A 16,097-nucleotide genomic window follows, 5' to 3' on the forward strand; every position below is an offset into this window, starting at 1 on the left:
TAACGAAAAGCCACTAAACACTGCCTATCATCAGAAGCTAGCTAAAGCATCACTGATGCTCCCAGTGTCTACTCCATCTAGAGCCTGAAATTAATAGTTGTTTGGATCTTAAGTTATTCATGAAGTAACACATTCTTGCTCTGTACCACTGTTCTAACTTGTCATCCAACTAATATGCTAATATGCAACTAATAACCTTGTATTAAAGATGAATATTTACTTTCTTGAAGATAATCACAGATTATACGTACAACTCTTCAAAGGGAAGCCAAGCATAGAGTTAAAAGCCTTTCAAATCCTTGCTTACTGATGGGGAATGGGCCTGCCTGTACCCCTTTGCTGCTCTGATCTGTCACAGGGCAGAGCCACTGCCCTCTGCACACTGCAATGCTTTGCTGTTGGGAGCACTTGGCAGGGCCACAAAGGACCTTTGTTCACACCAGGCCCTGGGTGCACAATGCAATCCTTCCCCCTTGTCACACACTGCTGGGTTTCCATGGCTGGGTCAGAAGCTCTCCCCCCACTGCAGTGTCACCTCCTGCTCCCCATGGCAGTGCTGAAGAACGGAGGGGACAGAGGGGAGTCAGGCACTGCTTTTTTGGGGCATGAATTCTACAGACTCCAACGTGATGAGCAGCACACGATAGATCTGTGAGCGCCAGAGCTCTGCCCTCAGTTTCTTCTTCACAGGACTTTTGCTACCAGGCTGCTGCAAAACCACCTGAGTAAGACTCTCTGATTTCCAGGTACATTCTTGTCCTCCAGAGGCCAGGAGCATGGCATTTAAATTGACCTAACATAATTCCTCTGAGTCACATTTCTCCACTTGCATGAAATCTGGCAGCCCATGTGTGTGTGTGTGCCAGTGCAGCAGGGCTCAGAATGCAGCCCTGTAAGTAGTGAGAGCAAGAAGTGTCCCAGGGTAGAGGATGGGAGCTCCAGGAAAAGATGCCAATGTGGGGCAGGGGAGGGTGAGCACAGCCTGAGATGATGCCGCTGGGAAGGAGTGGGATTTGGCAGCATGGGAGTTTCCCTGCGTTTTCATTTCACTGTGAAATACAAAGAAGAGATGATTGCTGGATCACTCACAAATTATTTAAAATCAGTTCAAAAGAAACAGCGCTTCTTTTTGAAAAAGAGAGTGAAAAGCATCTCTGGAAAGAAATGAAGTTCCAAAAGACCTGATCATGTACCAAACACAGTCAAGAGACACACTTGGAAATAGGATCAGACTAGCATAGCATAACCCACACCTTCACAGACTTCTGCCACAGAGAGAGCCACAGAGAAGGACACGCTTTGTTTCTTCCATTTCCCATTTCAAACATCACAGGATTCAGAACAAACCAGTCCCTGTTTCCAAACCCAACTCTGATTTGGAACAGCCAAAGTTCAGATGCTTTGGCATCTGCCTGGAACACCCCTTGGACTCCCAAACCACAGAGGGACAATGTTTCACCCAGACAGATTATTACTGTGCCAAGGAATAAACTGTCAATGACAACAAGAAGAAAGAATTGGCAAAACCTCCCATTCATTTCTTCCTAACCAGTGTAAACATTTGCCATCAGGACACCTTAAGCATGAAGGAGCATACTCGACAATTACCTCCTCCTGTCTCCTCCAACACGCTTTAATTTCATGTACTCACTGTTTCCTGCACGGATTCATTACAAGTACTGGCCTTTCTGTCTCCCTGGATCCCCCTTGGGCTGCTTCATATCACGTCCAGATGAACAAATTGTAACAATGGTTCTTGAGCAATACTTCAGAAATGCAGAAGAGCAGAAGAAGGGAACCGCTCGCTACGGCGACATCTTACTGAGGAATATTTGTCTAAATCCTTTTATTTTTTCTTTTCAACTGGGTTTCTTCTCCTGTTTCTGGTGAGTAGGAGGGATCTCGATTGAAAAAAAATCAAGGCTGGTTTATACACATGAAAAACATCTCCCTGGGGGAGTGCGTCTCAGTCGCCTCTTACAAGGTCAATTGATTATTTCATGTTGCCTTTTGGCATGTCAGAAATCTCCTGTTGAGCAATTCCGCCCCACTAAAAAGTATCTGAAGAATTTATTTTTGAGTCGTTTCTTACACGTAATCAATTGTCCCCAAAAGCAAGAAAATCTAACCACAGTTCTCCGAAAAGATGACAGCAGAATGTAACGCAAAGAAGCCACAGGAAGGCAGAAGCACAAAACCAGGAACCGACTCGGAAGGCAATCCTGCTGCTCAATGCATCATCAGAAGGAAAGCAACCTGAGCTTGTGTCTGTAACATCCCATAAGCCTCATTAGTTCAGTTTTCTTCTCTTTTTGTACATTTCAAGCTTCTTTCCAAACCAACCCTACCTCTACTTCTCGCTTTAACCCCCAAAGCTCACCTGTGCTTGCCTTACTCATGGATTGTCTTGCTAAAATTTTCAAATAAGGCCAAATTGAAGTCAGAAGGAAAGCATTAACCCATACCCTCGCCCCATGTCAGGCGCAGGCTCTGGCCCTGTCTTCAGAGGAATGGTGTGAGAGAAGTGCTAAGTCTCACTGTTTCCAAGAAAACCTCTGATTTGGGCAGCTCTTTTGCCTCTGCAGCCGAATGGAGACAGAAACCCTGCAAAACCCTGAGCACAACCATCATGGAAAGCATTCAGCAACAGCTCATGAAATGCTCATTCCATAAGAACCCCAAACTTGAGCGTTATTGCATGGTGCTGGCACTGCAATAATCTCCATTCAGCCCATGCAGGCTAACAGCAAAGTTCTGCAAGAAGTTCAGACTCACATCTCATCTGACACAGCATGTTACCAATCCACAGTGCTGCCTACCAGGGCCATGGAGCGTGAAAAGCAGGAAAATGGCCAGAAGCAGGTCTGCAGCAAAGCAACCAGAACATGCACTCATTTCCAGTGATTTCAGCAGACACTCCTCCCTCCTTTCCTGTGAGCTGAAAATAGGCTCCAACCAACCAGTCACCGACGCTCAGCGAGACGCTGATGTTCGGGATGTGTTTGCCAAAACACGTGTGTTCCTTCCAGGGGATGAAGGAGAATAAAAAGAGCCTTAACTGCACGATATCAAAAGCCACTGATTTTGTGACCTGCTTGTGCTTATTGAGTTCATCTCTCAGTTTTATGATGTTTGTGAAAACTTCTCTCCTTAAAAAAAATAACCAACAAAAACCCTGCTCTGAGATTGGTGCAGTGTGGCAGTTCTTGTCATGGCAACTCATCAGCTCCAAGTGTGCATTTCTGCATGGACCTCACTGCAAAACAAATCAGGATGCGGAAAGTGCATGCAAAAAAATTTCTAGTGGTTGAGGCCAGCCTGGCAATCCCACCGCCAGGACATGTAGGGAAGGAACCTCAGCTCAAACCATCGAACACCCACTTGGTCATTTGCAGGTTGGTTATCTGCTTGCTTTGTAAAACACAGTCCATGTATTTGGTTTCCCAAACAGAATGGAAAACTACCTTTGCAGCAGCAAGAGGAAGCACAATTAAGGAAACTGGACCACGTATACCATAAGACGTGCGATGTCTCCAGCCTGAGGACACAGACCATCTCCTTTGGTGTCTCCTAAGGCACCACTGGATGATGCACTACTAGCACCGACCTGCTGTGGCTTCAGAACCCACTGAACACATGCTGTGCTTTCAAGCTTGTCTTCACAACTACAAGTCTTCCACTGACACAGCCCCCTCTCCCTCGCCCTTTAATGAATACTTTAGGAATTCAGCACCCTGAGACATTTGCAGTTGCTGACACCTCCAGGCACATCTCATCTTAGGACATTCTTCAATCTAGCTATCAAGCCAAATCCTTTGTGTAACTACTCAGGATCCAAAGCTGGCACTCAAGCCAACTTTTTCATCCCTCCCATCAGCATTCCCTCTCCATCTTATCACCTGCAAGACACTGCCCTAAGTGCTCGGATTTCAGGCTGGAGCTATCTAGAGTTATTTCTGCTGAGGCTTTATGTGAAAGTTTAGTTGCACAACAGTTTCTGAAGTTTAGGGAATACTATGTTCCACAGCTGAAAAAAAAGGCAAGAGCTGAGGCTGTTATCTGAAATCACCCAACCCCAAAATCCAAATAAGGTGAGAAGAGAAGAAGCAATAGTCCAGTGATTAAGGTTGAGTCCAACAAAGATTTGAAACCACATCTCCAAGGAGTGTTCAAAGCATTATCTCAATCAAAATTCGTATTCACAATTTCTTTTTTTTGTTTTTTCATGGAAGTGTCACTGGAACAGGTTGCCCAGAGAAGCTGTGGATGCCCCATCATTGGAAGTGTTCAAGACCAGGCTGGATTTGTCCTTGAGCAACCTGGTCTGGTGAAAGAAGTCCCTGCCATCAGCTGTGGGAACGAGGTGGTCATTAAAGACCCTTTCAACCCAAGCCATCCTATCACCTGATTCCTTTCTGATGTCTTTTGCCTTCTTCATCCCCACCAAAACATGAAGGGATTTAGGCAGCTTGGTCAGAAGGAACAGGAGAAACTACTCACATAGCTCCTGCTCTGTGTGGCCTTCAGCAATGCTACTGAGTCTCTGGGGAGGAAGGGTCCTTCTACCTTGTGAGGTAATCACGCCCAATATGACCCGATGAATGAGTGAATTAAGTGTTTTAACATTAGGTCTAGAAAGATGAAAGAACAAAGGGCTCTCTGTGTTCTTCTCATCCCTTGTTTTTAGTTCTAGATCTTATTCTTTCAAAACAAGGATAGGACAGATTTTACTCCTTTTATAGAATAAAGTAGCCTAACTGCTGAGGTCAGTCTCTTTGGACCAACACAGATTCCACCAAGGCAAATGAATGTTGCTGGATTCATTATTTAGGAAGGATGAAGGACAGCCACTGTGGCATTTCAAGTTTCTTCCTTTGAAGACTGGACAATGTAGTGCTGGTATCATATGGCAAGGACAGAAAAATGCCCCTTTCCAGACTGTCCAAAGATACCTTCTCATTGCTTCAAAAGCTGAACAACATCATGGCCCAAGCTGTGGGGTTACAAAAGATGTCCTTTGCTGCCCATGTCCCAGGAGTGCCATCCACCAAGTCCCTTTACCCCCATACATTTAACCCATGTACAGGAGCCTGAGATGGGATCTTAGCCCCTATGGTTCAGCGGAATCAAGGCACTGTCTGATGCTCGCATAAAAAACAAAATCACACATAGCAGAAACCTACCAAAAGCATACTAGGAGGGCAAGAGAGCAAAAGAGTGATGTGAGATTTTTACCAGTTCTGAAGTAAGAAATCAAGACGGTGTAAGTGAAATATAAGCCTTTCCTCCTTGGACAATACTGTTTCAACATGTGGGTGCACACATGCTTGATGTATATGAAACTATATAGTAATAGCACACCATCACTGTTTTTGTAGAGAGTAAACAGTGCAAGGAAAGAAGCATCTCTGAACCCAGCCCTCTGCTTCCAATCCCATGTGATTCAAAAGAAGGGCTGTCTGAAGATGTTCAATAGAGGGTCAGTTTTACTCAGGAAGTAGGAGAGCTATAAATCAGTGACTTTAAAATAGGATAATAATAACTGGAAAAAAAAATAATAATAAAAGAAAACACCCAAGAAAACCCCAAGAAAAATCCCTGAGGCTTGCTGGGAAGAAGTAAAACTGGAGAAAAATAGATAAAGATGAAAAGTACCTGTAATCTCTTTAATGTGGCACTGAAGTTCTTATGAAGAGAAAGCAGAGAAATGATAAGAAAAGGAAAGAAAGGAAAAGAAAGCAGCCCGTTGACAACTAGCTGCAGATATGTTTTTCTAATGGGCAGTAGGTCAGCAGGGCATTTCCATCTGGCCTGCTTAAACTGAAGCTTTGATGATGTTACATATATGATTTCAATACAAATTTGATCTTTGTGGAGTTGAAAGTATATTGTGTATGCGTGTGTGCATACATATCACTGCACGGATGATAGCGGAGGGTCTTCCAGTGGGGAAAAAAGGGTGATTTTTGGGTAATGATGAAAACAGCAGGTGTTGGGTTGCACCTCGGCTTTTTTAGAGTTGGTCAGGGGAAATGAGAACAGAAAGGAAGAGGCAGTGACAAGGGGGCTTCAAAAGTCCTGGACAGGAGGGAACAGGAGAATAACTAACCTGCACCCTGCTTTCCACCTGAACCCAGAGCAGGAGCTACCATATGCCCTCGCTTCTGCCCATGCCCACCTCTGCTCCCAAGGCTCAACACTTTGGCCAAGGCAGTGTTCATAAAACACTTTGCTTCATTTTCAACAGCGATTTGCATCTACACATAGATGGAAAGACATCCTAAGCATCCTATTTTAAAAGGTCTACAAAAAAGGAAAGACCATGAATCCACATTCTGCTTTTCTTTGACGTTCCACAGTGCTTTTCCAATCTAATTCAATAAGGTCTGTGCAAACAAACTGGAGCCAATAAGTTTCTAATAAATTAGCCATCTGACTAACACCAATGATGCTAAAGAATGTTTGCAAGGAGCAGAAGTCAAGGTCTGAAGCACAGGTTAGGCACAGACTGAGCAGATCTGGAGTCTGGCTTTCAGAAAACCCTACACTACAACTTCAGTAATCTCTTCAGTTTACTTTATGCAGGCTTAGGATAAGTTAGCAATAATGAGACGAGACTATACTTTCTCTTAAGGTGCATAAGATCCCCAGAGAGCATCACTGTGCTGGCACAGATTTGCTGTACACTCAACTGCACACAAAACACAACTACGTGCAAATGCATTTAATCAAATTGATTCTAGGAAGTCATAAATTGCAGCAGGAACAAATAAGGAGTTAACAATTTCTGATGGCTTTACTTTGCAAAGGGCAAGATAGGATGCATTTTTTTCTTCTTTTCAAATTGAATTTCACAATCCCTGTAGATTATATTCCAGGAAATTACTCCGTTATGTGAACACTGTTATTGAATGACATTTTGGTCCCATTATCTCAGACTCTTCTTGGCATGTGTGTCAGATGTGATTCACCATATGTTTAATGACATGCAACACACTGGTTCAAATATATCCTTCTAATGCAACCAGCCAAGAGAGCCTCTATTTTCTTACGCTTCATGTTACAACTTAACTCAGAAATGCCTCAGTTAGTCACACAGCCCTCATCCAATTTTAAGATCTCCCATGTAGATTTATGGAACTTTAAACAACAAAAGAAAACCTCACGAGACAGATAAAACTGCCTTTCATAAATTTGAGAAAGACAGAATACCATTTAACTGTTAGCACTGGGAGTATCCCAATCCCAATACCTTCTCCAGCATTTTGGAGCTATTCTTGTGGAATGACTTCTCTGTATGATATGATGTAGGATTTTTATAGTGAGACTGTTTTCCCAGACCAGCAGTTTTTCTTCAATTCCAGCTTGAGTGCTACAAAAACAAACAAGCATCAATCCCTGCCCCAAAGAGTTTACGCTGTTTCCTTCCTCGAAGCGGAGTTAGAAGGATTACCAGCTGTAAACTGCTTCGAAGGTAAAAAGGAAAAAAAAAAAAAAGAAAAGAAAAAATGGTGTGCTAAATATGTGCTAAATATTGCTGTCCCCATGAGTCAACACAGACTTCTCAAGATGCTCTACTAACCATTTATACTATGATAAAAATAGTAATTTAGAGCATTAAGCTAGATGCTTTACAATTGGTGGCTCAGGAACAACAAGCAGCACCAAGTGTTACTGTCTGTGATTTGCCTCGCAGGCAAATCTGCTGGAAGGTTAAACCTAACAAATTTCCACTCATTCAGTCAGATATGTTTTGTTCAGTCCCTTCAGCCCAATGAAGGCAAAGAGCTGAGGGTACTTCTGCCCCACAGAGAGCACAGAGCAAGTGGTGCCCACTACAACTCCAACACATGTGCAGGCGTCCCACCCACACTGCCTTCGCCCTCACTGAGGCAAACAGGACATCAGGCTCCTTTGCTCAAATACGTGAGGTGACATCTGAAAAGGAAAGCACAATTGGATCCCACTGAGTCACCATCACTGCATCTGAAGGTATGTGTATTAGGTGGACACAAAATAGGACACTACACCTGAGCACAGTACTGCTGATGCAAACTGGAGCACAGTGGGGCTTTCAGAAGGAGAAGCGTCATTTTCAGTTCTACTGCTGCCCAGAGACTTGATGAGCACAGCAATGCATGGGTTGGGAGATTTTGTTGCAGAAGGGTGATGTCAGAATCAGGAACACAACGACTGCAATTCACAGGTGTGCTTCACCAGCTAAACTTACTGGATTTTTTAATTTGCTCTGAAGATTTGCCATTAAATGCACTGGGTTGAGAAAGCAATAAAATCACACACAAGCAGGACAGGAGGGCAGCTGGGTTGTCCAGAAGCTGTGCAGCATGCTGAGTGCAGCCGAGCAGAAGGGGATCTGCAAATGCAGCCATGGCACAAAGCGGCAGCTTCAGGAGGAGGTGATGAGCCCTGGCAGAGACCTCATATAGGAGGGAGCTAAGGGAAACCCCAGCCACACAAAGCCCCTGCTGCAACCCAGACCGTGCTACACTGCTGCTGCAGGGTGGCAATGAGTCCATCTTGGATTTATTTTTGGCTGGTTGGTCTCATTGGAGCTGTTCTCCACTGGAAGGGAGACGTACATCACCGTCACCATGTGCTTACAACAGGTACACAGTAATCCTGCACCTCTAACCCTCTGACATACAGCAAGAACACAGAAAAGAACATCCTGAGTTGGAGGATACCCAAAGGGATCACTGAGTCCAGCTCCTGGCTCCACACAGGACCACCCCAAAATGGACCCTGTATTTGAGAGCACTGTCCAGATGCCCCCTGAGCCCCAGCAGCTCAGGGCTGTGCCCACTGCCCTGTGCAGCCCCTGTCCCTGACCCCCACCTTCCCTCCCCTGGCACAGCTCCATGCCGTTCCCTTGGGTCCTGTCGCTGTCACACAGAGCAGAGCTCAGAGCTGCCCCTCCGCTCCCTGTCAGGAGCTGCAGCCGCCATCAGGCCTCCCCTCATCTCTGCTCTGGGCTGCACAAACCCAGCAACCTCAGCTGCTCTTCAGTCCTTGCCCTCCAGACCCTTTCCCACCTTTGCAAGCCCAGGCTCTGGTGGCTTTGTACCACATCTTCTTCCTCACAGCCTCCCCACCACCTCAGCACTCGCCCAAGCCTCTCGTCACAGTCAGTAGTTCATCCGAGTGACACAATTACTCAGCCAGACGTGGCTGGAAGGAGATACTCAGCCATCCTCATGACACACAGAAAATGCACACTTCATTGCTTTTGGAGCTTCTCTTAGTAAGGGAAGCAGCACAGTTTCTACAGTAGCACACCCGAGCACAACTTAGGGCTGCAATAGGCAGCGCTACACATTACCCTAGAACTGTGGGATGCTCAGGTTTATAATGTGTTTAATATAAAAACAGCCCTTACAGAATCACAGAATGTCTTAGGCTGGAGGGGACCTTAAAGATTACTGGGATGGGGATTGGGGCCATATTACTGGACTTGTGATACCAAGTGTGTGCGTGGATCCTAAATCGCTAACAGGCATTTGGTCTCGCTTTGCTTTGGGTATCCCTGTCACTGCAATGGCTCTGAGCACTGGGGAGATGTGTCCTTTGCGCCAGCTTGGACCTTTTTGCTGCCTTACTTACTGTGAGTTGAAGCCCATATAGCACCTTGCATTGCAGTTCACCCACATGAGGAGGCCAAGCTGCTGAGGTTGCACCAGGGACCAAGCAGTTGAGCTCTCCTACTGCAGTCTATGTTTGCAGCAGAGCTTTTATTTCCCCTTGCAAATCATATTTCAGCTTTTTTAGGAAGAGTCCACATGACACATCAATGGAATCACAACTCCCACTGCACCCCTAGATCATGTCTGGGCTCCCTGAGACAGCCACCAGCTATCAGAGAGGATTAAACAGAGGGATCCCATGTACACAAACATGGGAATGCAGAAGAATGCTTTAAAGAACTGCCTAATGCACTATGTGCAGTACAGAGGTGTTGAGAGTTAGCAGCACGACACAGGGTTCAATATCATCAACAATATTATCACTGAAATTGGTGTTGCTATACAGCATGACTTCAGCATAAATAGGAAGGAAAGCTTTACGTCTCAGTGCTGTGCTGCTCAACCCTATCCCAGCCTTCTGGGAGAGTACCAGCGCCAGGGACCTGGTGAGGCACGACGGAGATATGTGATGCACTACCTGTAGTTTCAGACTCTTCTGTGTCTGTCAAAACACTGAACAGCTTTCCCCTCCCTCCAGGAAACAAAGGTGTTATTTTCCAAATGCCGTTTCACTACAAGATTAAGTGATGCGATGCAAATGGAGACAAAGTGTGCAATACTGGAGTTAATCAGAGAAAATAGGGGCCGGGAGGGAATCCCACGGGAGCGACACATTTATTTCATTATTATACCACAAATGACATTAAGTATTCACCGAATCCCTGAAGGCAGCATGCCTGCATAAGAAGCAACCCCACTCACCGAACCCGCGACCATTCTATAAATAACAGGTATTTACAAAGAGAACTGTTCAATATTTATTTTTCTCTTGAGACTGAGTTCTCTGTTCATTTGTGTCTGCACAGCACCGGGGAGCAGAGGAGCTCACCTAAAAAAAGACCAGGAACCAGTCCAGGGACCGGCCCCAGCACCAGCCTCCTCCACAAGCTGGCGAGGGAAAAGCATCCAACCTCGCATGGAAGAACAGGCAGCGAACAAAATGGGCATGAGCTCATCCGGCAGGCAACGGTAGAGCGAGGAAGTCCGGCAACAAAGCAGCATTTAAGAAACGCTACCAAACCCCGTCCCCACAGAGCAGCTTGGTGTTAGGCATTAAAGAAGCGACAACCTTCAGTTGTCAAGTGTAACTGCAGATTTGCATTACATTTGCTTTGTGTCTTGGGAACACGCATACGTTTCTCACAACTAATGAATTACAGTGATTTATTCAGTTTTCTCCTTTGGGAAGCTGACAGTTTGGGGGAGGAGGGGCTGGGGGGGGAAGAAGAAAAAGCCACCAAAACCTGTGGCTCTGAATACACTTCATTGCTAACCCTTTGTAGTAGTGTTTGTAATAGTTTTTACTCCGGCTCGCCAAAAGCTGAGTTTTAATTAAATATTAAAAAGCTATTTGTTAAAATAACGTTGCCATAGCAACTGGAGAAAGCTAAAACACCCCGGTGTTTCTGACTCACAGCATATTAATCAACCTCCAGCTATTATATCATGAGCACCCCCCCTGCCAGGCCCTGTGGCCCCCCATTGGGGCAGTGCTTGCTGCTGGACTCTGCCCCAGGTTCAGCAAGGCCAGCTCCTGATCCCAGCCAAGCATGGGAGCCACGAGCTCCAGTGCAGCTTCCTATCTATTTCATACAATATCACTGAGTCTTATCGCAGAATGGCTTGGGTTGGAAGGGACTTCAAAGCCAACCCAGCACCAACCCCTGCCATAGGCTGCTTGCACCCTACCAGACCTGGCAACCCAGGGTCCCAGCCAACCTGGTCCTGAGCACCTGCACGGATGGGGCAACCACAGCTCCCCAGGACAGCCTGCGTGTGTCTTCTAAGTGAAGGGTTCTTAAAATTGCTGTGGCCTGCCCTAGAGCAGGTGCTTCCCTACTGCCAGGCCCAGTGTGTGGAGCCGAATCATCAAGGACCCAGGCAACTCTTACATAAGGAAGTGGAAACAGAGGCAGAAGTGTGGCTGCATGGCTCAGATGGAGACAGGGACAACATTCCCCTCCCCAACAGCTTCATTTTGTTCGTTTAGCCTCCCCTCTGCTCATCTTTTTCTAATGGAAAAAAAAATACCTAATCGCACAGTTATTAATCAAAGGGAATGTGATGAATATTACAGCATTTGTACGCCAGCATTGGTTTCCTGCTGCTTTGTTTGGGTGTCACAGACTGTGACTATGACAACCGCAAGCAGTTATTGGACTGATGTCATTTGTGACATCATGCTTAATGGAAAAGGAAGAAGAGACACAACCAGAAATAGGAAGAATGGAACAAAACCTGCTTTCTTCTCTTTTCCTCATTCCTCCCAAGCCAGGTCCTTGGGGGGATGGCTGCGCTGGGGCTGATGGAAAGCTGGAGTAGCTCTGGCATTAGCAAAGCCTGGGATGTGCTGAGCACTGGGGAAAAGCTGCCTCTGGCTGCGGGGTGAACGTGGATCTGATGTTACATGGAGGAAATCTCCTCACCCTCTCCTGGCTGGGGGCTGAGGGCATCATCCAGAGTTAAAACCCTGCACAGGGTGCTGCCACACACTGCTGGCAAAGCTTTGCTTTGCTTTAGTAAAAAGTGTTTGTAAATTCACCGCTCAAACTCCAAATAACAAAAAACAAACCTGCAGCCCTCAAAACCAATACAAATCATATGTGGCAGAGAAAGGCTTCCTGCTCCTTCACAGCACACGTCCAGAAGTTCCATCAGAAAACAGTTCATTTTTCCAAGTGACTTTTTCCAATCTTTTCCAATCCACAAAATGTGCTTCTTCGCCTTCCACACTCCCTGGCCAGACCTGCCATGTCTCACCAGCCCAATGCTGCAACCTGTGCTGGTAACTCCTTGTTCCCTGCACAGCATCCCAGTGTGGAACAGATGCCACTCTGCTGTGATGTGTCCCCCTCATAGAATCACAGAATGATCTGAGTTGGAAGAGACCTTTAAACGTCATTTAGGCCAACTCTCCTGCAATGAACAAGGACACCTACAGCTAGATCAGGTTGCTCAGAGCCCTGTCCAGCCTGACCTTGAATATCTCCAGGGATGGAGCATCCAATACCTCTGTTCCAGTGCTTCACTGCCCTTATTGTAAAATACTTCTTCCTTATAGCCAGTGCAGAGGGACAGTCTTTGAGAGCTGCCTCATGACATAAACTCTCTCCAGCAGGCAGGTCACACTCTGAGTGACAGGAGATAACTGGGGGTGGATGAAGGAAAGCAGAAAAGCAAAGCAGCCTTCTTTCTCTCGCCAGTGTACCTTTCCAGGCTGAATGCCCAAAGCATTTTGCAGGACAACACCAGAGAGCAGAGATAAAGGAGATGAGCTCTTCTACCTCTGGTTTCTCCTCCACTCTTTTGTTTCTCTGTTGGCATTGCCATGCTGCAGCCATCTCCCGCTGCCCAGTTCCTCTTGGCTTTGGTCAAACAGCCTTTCACAAGCCAGAGCATGAGAAGACAGGAAAATGGGAATTTACTGTCTCCTTTCTCTGCTGAACAATGACTGCATCTCACTGCAATAACTTCAGAGCCATCTGAGATTACATGTGTTACCTGGGCAGCTTCCAAGCAATTCTGCTTTATCTCTCACCCTCTTAACACAGCCATGATATATCAGATATCCTGCATCACTGCTTTGCTTTGACTTAACAACACAGACAGCATTTGCGTGGCACCAGCACTCTGTCTTTGAAGTGCTTGAACACAGAACAAGCAGGTCCCCATTTGCTCCTCTTGCAGCAGTGAGCACCATGCGGGTGCATTAGAACACATATTCGTCAGGACTTCAGAGATGCTTGCAGAGCAGAGGCCAAATTTCAACACTGCCTACTTAACAGAGAATGAAACATCTGAGAGCAAACGTTGCCTGAACAGCATTCCTAATGTACGGTTACACTTTGAGAGACACGATGTGCTACACAGCACCTTTCTGCTGAATGTATCTTTCTAACTCAGTCTCTACCCATCCCATCTCTCTGCAGCCAGCACAGTGCAGAGAATGAGGCCAGAGTCCCTCTGAGCGATGCTTTGTAAATGACTGACAAATAATAAACCCACAGCTTGATTAGCAGCTCTCCTGCGGCAGCTTGAGCACCAAGGAAGGAGAAAATACTTTTGATTCAAAGGGAGACTAGACGATGGAACTTACTGAGGACAAACCCCAAACACCATCATGATTTCATGCCACTTTTCTGCCAGTAATAACTGGACTCATTGCTGGAATCCATCACAAAAGGCAGAAAACAGGATTCCCTATTGCAGGGTTTTTGCTTACCCATTTCTGAATGCCTGCCAGTTATTTATTTAGCAATTTTTACCACGTCTTTTTTTTCTGAACGCTGATGGACTCCATTTCATTCCTGTTAACATAACAAAGCCCTTTCTTTTTTCAGGCTGATTTCAATTTGGGGTTTTATTCTGCTGTAGCCCAAATAGATTTGTGTTGGTGTAACAGAAAACAGGCTTTATGCCACCAAAATAAAAATGGAAAAAAAATTCTGCTGATTTTCAAGTAACCATAGATTTCTACCACCAACAGAAGAGGGTAAAAACAGAATTGGACTTGGGCTGATTTTAAAAGCCTCAAAAAACCCCAACCCCTTTACAAGTGCTCTGATAGGAAAGTATATGGAAAGCAGTGAATTCTGGCACTGCAAAAGGAAAACTCCTAGTGTGGTCATTGCTTCTATATATAACTAGATACCTGTTTAGCTTTATACATAACTACATAGCTATGTATAGTTATATATAGTGTTCATATATGTATGCATAGTATACATATACAACATATACACACACACATATATATACACTATGTAAGTTCTGTATATATACATACACACACACACACAAGATACTGTCTGAGCTGCTTTGAAGCAAGGAATGGAGCCAAGCATGCAGATGTCTCACATGGTGTCAAAGTACCTCTGAAGTTCCTCAATCAGATCAGACAGGAGCCAAATCTTGGGTTGTTTTCTGTGCTGATGATAGGGCTGGGTTTCTGTATGCACCCACACGCACTCAAAAACAACTTTGTAGTAAATCCATGTTTTTCTCCCCTTTCAGAACACACACGCTTTCTTCCTGAGGAATTCCTTGCCTCAAGTCTCCATTAATGTTTTTTGTCTTTTAATGTCTGGTAGGGCTTGAAAACAACAAACAAGCTTCAGACGGTGCTAATGGTCCATTCTATTGACCATATTCAAAGTTAAATGCATTCATGTGGTTCATATCTGCAACGAGATAATTACTCAGCCTATGTGGTAATACAATGCCGACTTTATTTTGTGGGTTGCAAAGAGGTGCCAGAGACACACAACTGGTTCCAAAGTACTGGACTTACTTGCTGTAAGCAGTTCTAAAAGTGTCTTCTAAAAAAATTGCCATTTTATTCTTCCTTCTGTTCGAGCAAGCTCAGGTTTCCCACTTAAAAGGAAAATAGAATTAAAACATCTACTCACTGCACTGCATTTCTTACATCCTGGGGATTCAGCAGTACTTTTGAAGGTGAGCAGAACTTCAGACACCTATGAAAGAGAGGGAAAGCTGTGTAAGTCCAGGAGAATTGGGGAGAAGAACAGCAAAACAGCAACCATCCTACTCTGCTGCAACTGAGTTTATTTGACAGCACCCGAGAATGCTGACTGATGGGAACTGCAGCAATGCCTCTTCCATGACTGCTGACAGGACCACACAGATGTGCTCCAGGACGGAGTGCTGCATACCTTGGGAAAAAGCAAATCCACATTTCCAAGGCCAAGCAGACAGCGGGGAGTGCTCACATAGGGATGTCCTGAGATATGGCTGCTGTTGTTCTGGAAATACCCACAAACATCCGCTGCAGCAGACACATACCAGAACTGGCTCTGGCTACTGGAAGCCTCAACAGAACACTTCTGGCCCACTGCCCTTCTCCTCCATCAAAGGACTCACCGGCTGGGTCTTAAAGTTAACATTGGTTTTCCTTGTTTTTCTATTTTTTTCCCCTTTTTTTCTTTTTTTCCTGCAGACGGGAGGGAAAGGTCTGAGAAATGCCCTGCCTGAGGGTGAGGGAATAAACACTGATGATATGTGAAGGAAAAAGAGTGGTCACAGGGTGATCTGAGTGAAAGCAATACATCCAGTCAAGCTCCCCCCTGGTGAGACAGAAGCTTATCGATTGTTTGGCAGTGCCCAGAACACAGCTAAAGCTAAATAATTTGAATTTGAAACTACACACACACTGTGCTATCTGGATATGGGAAGGCTGGCTGGGAAACTTGACAGCAAGTCAGAGACATAACCTGAAGTCTTGTGCTCCTTTCCAGCAGGCCAGGGAGTCTGAGGCTCTTTTCAAAGGAATCACAGAATCATTAAGGTTGGAAAAGATGCCTAAGATCATCCAGTCCA

At 45.4% G+C, this 16,097-nt stretch overlaps 1 protein-coding gene across 5 annotated transcripts in view; it reads right to left on the minus strand.

The window, feature by feature from the left end:
* ZHX2 (zinc fingers and homeoboxes 2) overlaps positions 1 to 16,097 on the minus strand; it is a 62,577-nt gene that overhangs the window by 19,366 nt on the left and 27,114 nt on the right. For 4 of the 5 annotated variants that reach the window (XM_085539353.1, XM_085539351.1, XM_085539349.1 and 1 more), the window contains exon 2: positions 15,170 to 15,235. The exons of the other annotated variant lie outside the window; for it this stretch is intronic. The gene's annotated coding sequence lies outside the window, so the exon portion shown is untranslated. The remainder of the gene's footprint in view (positions 1 to 15,169; positions 15,236 to 16,097) is intronic. 5 annotated transcript variants of the gene reach the window in all.

The sequence above is a fragment of the Coturnix japonica genome, chromosome 2 (genome assembly GCF_054131305.1).
Source record: "Coturnix japonica strain WE chromosome 2, WE-NBRP24, whole genome shotgun sequence".
Taxonomy (NCBI): Eukaryota; Metazoa; Chordata; class Aves; order Galliformes; family Phasianidae; genus Coturnix; species Coturnix japonica.